We start from the raw sequence: 7,365 nt of genomic DNA on the forward strand, positions 1-7,365 counted from the left end.
CCTAGCACTGTGCAGAAGTGTATGCTACTTCTCCCATCCTGTAATTATTTGCTTGCCTGCCTGGGCTACACTGTTTCATTGTTCACAGATACTCCTTCCTCCTCTCAGGAGAAGGATACTACTTCCCTGACTCACTGGCCTCACTCAGGCTTGGCCACGTGACTTGCACTGGCCTGTGAAGTGGGACTTATGAGTCACTGAGGGGCAGAAGCTTCCAAAGCCAAGTATGGTTCACCATGCTCTCTTTTCCCTCTGCTGCAAAGGCAGGCAATGCCCCGGCCAGAAACCACGCTGCCAGCCTGGCACTGGAGTAAAGAAAGTGTGGAATGAAGCAGGAGCTGACTCATGACCCATGTGAAGTGTGAGAGAGAAATGAACTTGACCTTGATGCTTGAGGCCTCTGGGAGCCTGGAATCATTTGCATGAACCAGCTGATCTTGACTTCTATAACTTCTGCTTCTCTTCCCTGGCTTTACCAGAACAAAAATCAAAAATCTCAGTTTATTCATACCACAGGGCACACCCTCAGCCCATGTTCTTTTTTTTTTTTTTTTTTTTTTTTTTTTTTTTGGAGATACTGGGGATTGAACTCAGGACCTGGTGCATGTTAAGCATGCACACTACCACTGAGCTATATCTTCCCCCAGGAAAGTAATCTTAATAGTCTCAACATACACACACACACAGTAGTAATTACATGAGGTGATACAGGTGTTAACTAGCTTTATGTCGTAATCATTTTGCAATATATCTATGTATCAGATCATCACATTGTTATATACCAATTATATCTAAAAAATGCTGAGGGAAAAAAGATTGACCGAATTTTTTTATTTAAGATTTTTAATTTTGATGAAATTCATCAATTTTTAAAATGGAGATACTAGGGATTGAACCCAGAAACTTGTGCATGTTAAGCATGTGCTCTACCACTGAGCTATACCCTCCCCCTGTATATATATATTTTTTAATTTCAAGTGCCGTATAGAGAATCTAAGAGAGGAAATTAGGAGTCCAAGGTCATTTCAAAACCCTAAAGCTAAAATATTTTACCTCTTCCTGACCTTCATGGCTTGGGAATTTTGGCAGCCTCTTGGGGGCCTCCCTTGCCTGATGGAAATTTGGCCACAGGTCATCCATCCAGCCCTCACTGATGAAGTGTTATGCTCCAGGCAGAGGGAGAGCAGAAATGAGTAGGGGCTCAGAGTCTATGGGGAACAAAGACCTGTTAATAAATTAGAGCACAGCAGTATGCTGAGTGCTGTAGTAGCCACATCCACGGGCTGTTGAGAAAATACAGAGGAGGGAACCACCAGCTCTCATGGGAAGTCCAGGAAAGTAACCGGAGGAAGTTAGCATTGAGCTGAGCCTTGAAGGACGAAGAGGAATTCTTCACATAGAGAAGATGAACAGTGTCTCCAATAGACTGAGAGTCAAACGTGAAGTGCTTACCAAGCTCAAGAGAGGGACAGGTAGGAGTAAGGTGGTTGTTGGAGGAGGAGAACTGGAAGGTTCCACAGCCCACCTACCGGGCCTCTGCTGGGCAGACAGCCTGGTCTGGGTCCAGCCTCCATTTGGCCCATTGGCTAGGTGTGTTTGTGCAGTGTGCAACCCCCACAACCTCACATGGCTGCCCTAAGCTGGCCATCAGCTGCATCTTGTCCTGCTAGAAAAGAGGGTTTGGTTTCGGCACATCTTGCTTTTCCAAGAAAAGTCAGAAACCCAGATTTTCTTGTACAATTTTCTAGCTTTTCAAATGCTATTGAAGTCAAAGAATACCCAACCTCAGACTAGATCCACTCTAGGGTTCGTTCTAGTTTGCAGCCCCAATGGGAACCAACCCCAGGACACATTCTACTTTCTCTTCCTTCCTATTTGTACCTCACAACACAGTCCTTTGCTGAGATTTGACAGGGGAAAACACCATCGTTGATGAAAACCCCCTATGCACTACTGCAAAACCCTGGCAGAAGTACGAGCTTGGCCTCAGAACAAGAGCCAAACAACATGGGGCTGCCCAGCAGCGGCCACCCCCTGAGAATTATGGGTATGACTTTAAATTTATTGATGCACCTTGTTTTCAAAGAGCCTCCCCTGCCCTCTTGGCTGCCCCCACCGTCAACCCCTCCTGTTTGGCTAATAATAAATGACAAGCAGTGGACATTATTAATTAAACTGCCTCCAATAGCCAGTGGTAAAACCCAAGGCTGCATGCAGAGGAGGCATTCAAATCATCTCTGCTGCTCTGCTCAGGATGCAGGCCCCAGGCTCATTCCTGTCCTGGCTGGAGTGAGCAGGTCCCAGAGGCTGCAGCCTCTCACAATGGGCCTTCCTAGGAATTCTCTGGGCTCCACTCTGTCAAATGGTAATCAGCAACACAGGCCACACAGTAATTAAACTCCTGGCATTCTTTTGACCCCCCCCCCAAAAAAATTTCTCTTGGGATATTCCCACAGGCCCCTGAAGGACTATCTGGGGCCCGCAAGCTCCCAGCTGATGACCAAGGGATTTTTGAAGTTGGCCTTGACTGGGGATCAAAAGGGCTGAGAGATCAGGGTGTGAATATGGGGGTGAGACATGCTTTATAATTAAATTTATCATTTGATTGAAGCACCAACACCTGCTTCCCCAGGCCCAAGATGGGGCAAGAGATAAAAAAAAGACCTTCAAGACCCATTGATTTATATTCCTATTGTTTGTTCACTGATGTACCCCAAGCACCAGGGCAGAGCCTGGCATATGGTAGGTGTACAATAAATATTTCTTGACTGATCAGCCGGAGAGGTGCTGCTATCAAGTTTTTCTCATTCTTTTTTATTGAATTATAGTCAGTTTACAATGTTGTGTCAACTTGTACAGCATAATATTTCAGTCATGCATATACATACACGTATTTGTTTTCATATTCTTTTTCATTATAGGTTACTACAAGATATTGAATATAGTTCCCCGTGCTGTACAGTAGAAACCTGTTGTTACCTGTTTTATATACAGTAGTTAGTATCTGCATTCTCAAACTTCCAATTTATCCCTTCCCACCCCATCCCCCCCGGTAACTATAAGTTTGTTCTTTATGTCTGTGATTCTGTTTCTGTTTTATAAATAAGTTCATATGTGTTTTTTTTAAGATTCAACATATAAATGATATCATATGGTATCCTTCTTTCTCTTTCTGGTTTACCTCAGTTAGAATGATAATCTCCAGGTCCATCCATGCTGCTGCAAATGGCATTATTTTCTAATGTCGATTCTTAACAGAAGCGACAATCGGGAGCAATTCCTAATGAAGGTTCTAGAGCCAGTGGCTTCTCATTGTTTGTTGCCACAGATTGTAAACTTGTTGAGGATGAGGCCAGGGTCTTATTCAACTGGCTGTCCCTGGAACCAGGCTCAATGCCCAGCCCAGGCCTGCACACAGGGTTTCTTAACATTATTTGTTGACTGAAGGATGCAGGGGCAAATCACCTTCTAGGGCTGGTCCAGCAGCCCTACCGGACATGCCCTGGGTCTGCTTACCTAGTTCTTTGAGCTGCAGCCCTATAGATCTGATCCCCAAGTCCCAGAAAAGGCCTGAGATCTGGGCTAGCCCCTGACTGAACAGAAAGAAGAAACAAATTAGCTACAATGGGAGGGTTTCTAAAAAATGCAACTTCATTTCCCTACCTCTTTCTCTGAGAGCCCCATTCTGCCGAGGAGCAGCAAACTTAATTTAGTCAATTTCAGCTGAACTCAGAAATTTCAGATTTAAATTCAGTCTATTCAGGATTTTCTCATCTTCCTTCCCAGGGAAGCTCCTTAGCTCCAAGGACTTCTGTGGCATAGGAGGGGGATCTGGACAACAGGGGGGTGCTGAGCCATGGTCATTGGTATCCATCTTCACCAGAAGGCCACCAAGAAGGCCAGTGGATATGTGGTGTGACCCTTGCCCTAGAGAACCTGAGTGAATGAAGCTGTTACTGTGTATGTCTGATAACAAAGGAATATATATATATTCTACTTTATTTATTTGTTTTTTTGGGGGGGTGGAAAGTAATTGGGTTTTCATTTATTTATTTATTTACTTATATGGAAGTACTGGGCATTGAACCCAGGATCTTGTGCATGCTAAGCACATGCTCTATCACTGAGCTAAACCTTCCCCCCAGGAATATATATATTCCAGAGGGTATATATTCTACCAAGTGGCCTTGGCAGTATCTTAGGGAAGGAAAGGAAGGGAATAATGACTCACTGACAACAAACTCCATTCCTGACCCTGCTCATCCTCCTTTCATTTATTCAGCAAGGGGTCTTTGGACAACTACTAAGCGCCAGGCCCATAGGCTCTGGGACATGAACACAGGCCCAGAGTCTCCATTCTCATAGTCCAGCAAGAGACAAACATTACACAATTACTTAACGCACTCACTTTGATTGAAAAGCGTAGGGTGTCCTGAAAATGTGGGGGTGGCTTATTTCATCCTCATAACATCCTTCCTATATTTTTAAAATATACTCTGAGATGAACTTTTTACAAAGCCCTCAGAATACTCAAAAATAAGAGGGAAAATGAGGACACTAAAAGATGCAAACAGGTGATTAGGCGAATAAATCATTAGATAAATTGATTTCAGGCTAATGGTGCCCCTCCATCCATAATTTGGGGCAAGTTACTTGTCCATTCCAAACCTCACTATCCCCACCTGTAAAATGAGGTTAATAAAACCTATTCCATAGTGTTATTGTGAGGACATTGTAAGATGGTCGGAGCTATGTGCCAGGTAGATGATAAACATTCAATAAATTTGACTTCCTTCCCTTCCTGAATATTCCAGCCATGCAGAGACCTCCCCTGCTCTTGCCTTTGGCTTTAAGGAGCTTGTGGTCATGGAGAAGATTTCACACTGAAAGTACGTGCATTCCGAATCAACACCTAACTGCATATTTTCTGGTGTAAACTATATGTCAACTCTAACTTTAGCCTGGGGAACGGCATTATTTGTTTCTCTTTCATGAAAGCTGTAATAGAGGGACAGAAAACCCTGCCTCATACATTCCAGTTCCTACATACACAATTTTCTGGGGTATTACTTAAGTTTATTTTAGTTTTGGAGTCTCACCATCCTGGTGGGGTGCTTATTTAAGTTCTGGGTGGGCTCTGGAAAGATCTGGAATGTCTCAAAGGAGGTAGAGATGGAGGGGAGAATCTTCCCATTCATTAAATAGCAAGACCTGGGGGTTTTGCAGGTTCTAGGGCCTGGAAGCTTCCCTGACATCAGCTGAGGGCTCCTGGCTGGGAGCTGAGCTCACACCAAGTTCTACTTCTCATGGCCTGAAGCTTTGACATGACCTGGCTGGGCTTCTTCCTGGCTTTCCCGTCCTCTGCTTGCAGTGAGGTCAATAGGAGGAATGTGCTGGACCACGCTTGGCCAGAGGCTCCAGCTCCCTACCTTTCTGGAGATGGTCATAGGGTCCAGCTGGCCCCTCACATGTGACTATCATCAGCTTCTCAGAGGGATAAATCTGCCAAATTGGTCAGTGTCTACCTCCCTCCACCCATTTTCTGTCTTCAAGCCCTGTTCTTGGGACAAGGCCTTCCCTGGCGTTCAATGGTGAGTCCCCAAGGGAGGCCCTGACCTTGCTGAACAACCTCCCAGGAGGGCTTTTACTCCTGGCTGTGTGGTGAGCACTGTCCTTGGCAGTGGAGGGTGGAATGGGGCAGCATGAGCAGCATGCTGGGGTTCTCTCACCTTGTGCTGATCGCAAATTGTAAACTCCTGTTCTGGGGTTCCACACTGGGGTTCTCCAATTCAGTGTGCAGAAGAGTCGTGTGTTTTTAAAAGCATCTCAGGGGATTCTGATACAGGTAGACACAAGACAAAAACAAAACAAAACAAAAACACCTGCTGCTAACAATGAAGACCGAACACCATCAGTACATCAAGGACACTGATGGGGCTCTGGGATCAGTGACAGACCTGGACTGGCTATTTTGACTGGCTGACTTATCAAGAAGTGAATAATGCCAGAAACAATCAAATGCCGCATGGAAAAGAATTTATAGCACCTTTTGTGTTTGTGGTTGGCATGACCGCGGATGTGGTGAAGTCACAATGTGTATCGGCAGCCACAAAATAGATTTAGGTTTTTGTCTTGCAAAACCCATCTGAACTTCGTGGCTCCAGTTACTCGGCCAGGGATTAAGTCATCAACTGGGGCAGGCTTGCAATGAAGGCTAAATCAGATGCAGGGAAAGACAGCACGCAGTGCAGAGCCTAGCTTTCTGGGGATGGTTAAGAAATGTCGAAATACAATTTCCCAGTGTTTATGGCTGGAAAGAAGCAAGCTGGAGAGCACATGAAATTTAAGAAAAGGGGCTTCTTTCACTTGGTATAATATTTTCAAGGTTCAACCATGGTGTGGGATGTATCAGTACTTCACTACATTTTATGGCTGAGTAATTTTCCATTGTATGTATGTACCACACTTGTACATCCATTTATCAATTAATGGACATTGGGTTGTTTCTACTTTGGGGCTAATAAGAATAATGGTGCTATGAACATTTGTGCACAGTTTTTTTTGAGATAATGAGGACCTGATCTGAGTCACAGCACCAAAAGGTAAAGACCCCAGTTCTTGTCATACCCAAAAGATAAGTTTACAGTCGAGAGATGGTGCATTGCGTAGCAAAAGATTTTTAAAGATTTATTTTAAAAAGGAATAGTATACCCCCAAGAATGGGAGACAGGCTGATTCAAGGGAGGAAAATCTTGTGCACAAATTTTTGTATGAACATGTTTTTAATTCTCTTGGGTATGTACTTAGGGGCAGAATTGCTGGGTCATATGGTAAATCTATGTTTAACTTTTTGAGGAGTTGCCACACTGTTCCCCACAGTGACTGTATGCACCCTTTTACATTCCCACCAGCAATGGATAATAGTTCTAATTTCTCCACGTCCTTGACAACAAACTTACTGTTTTCCTTTCTGGGGGGATTACAGTCATCGTAGTACATGTGAAATGGTATGTCACTGTGGTTTTGATTTATATTTCCTTAATGTCTAATGATATTGAGCATCTTTTCATGTACTTATTGGCCAATTGTATATCTTCTTTGGAAAAAATATCTATTCAAACAAAAATGTACTTAATGCCATAGAACTGTACTTTTAAAAATGGTTAAGATGGGGAAAGCATATAGCTCAATGGTAGAGTGCCTGCTTAGCATGAAGAAGGTCCGGGGTTCAATTCTTAGTACCTCCATTACAAATAAATAAATAAATAGAGCTTATTATCCCCTAAAAAATAAAAAAATTAAAATTAAAAAAGTGGTTAAGATGGTAAATTTTATGTTCTATGTATTTTACTACAATTAAAACGT

This window comes from Camelus dromedarius, chromosome 16, assembly GCF_036321535.1.
Source record: "Camelus dromedarius isolate mCamDro1 chromosome 16, mCamDro1.pat, whole genome shotgun sequence".
Taxonomy (NCBI): Eukaryota; Metazoa; Chordata; class Mammalia; order Artiodactyla; family Camelidae; genus Camelus; species Camelus dromedarius.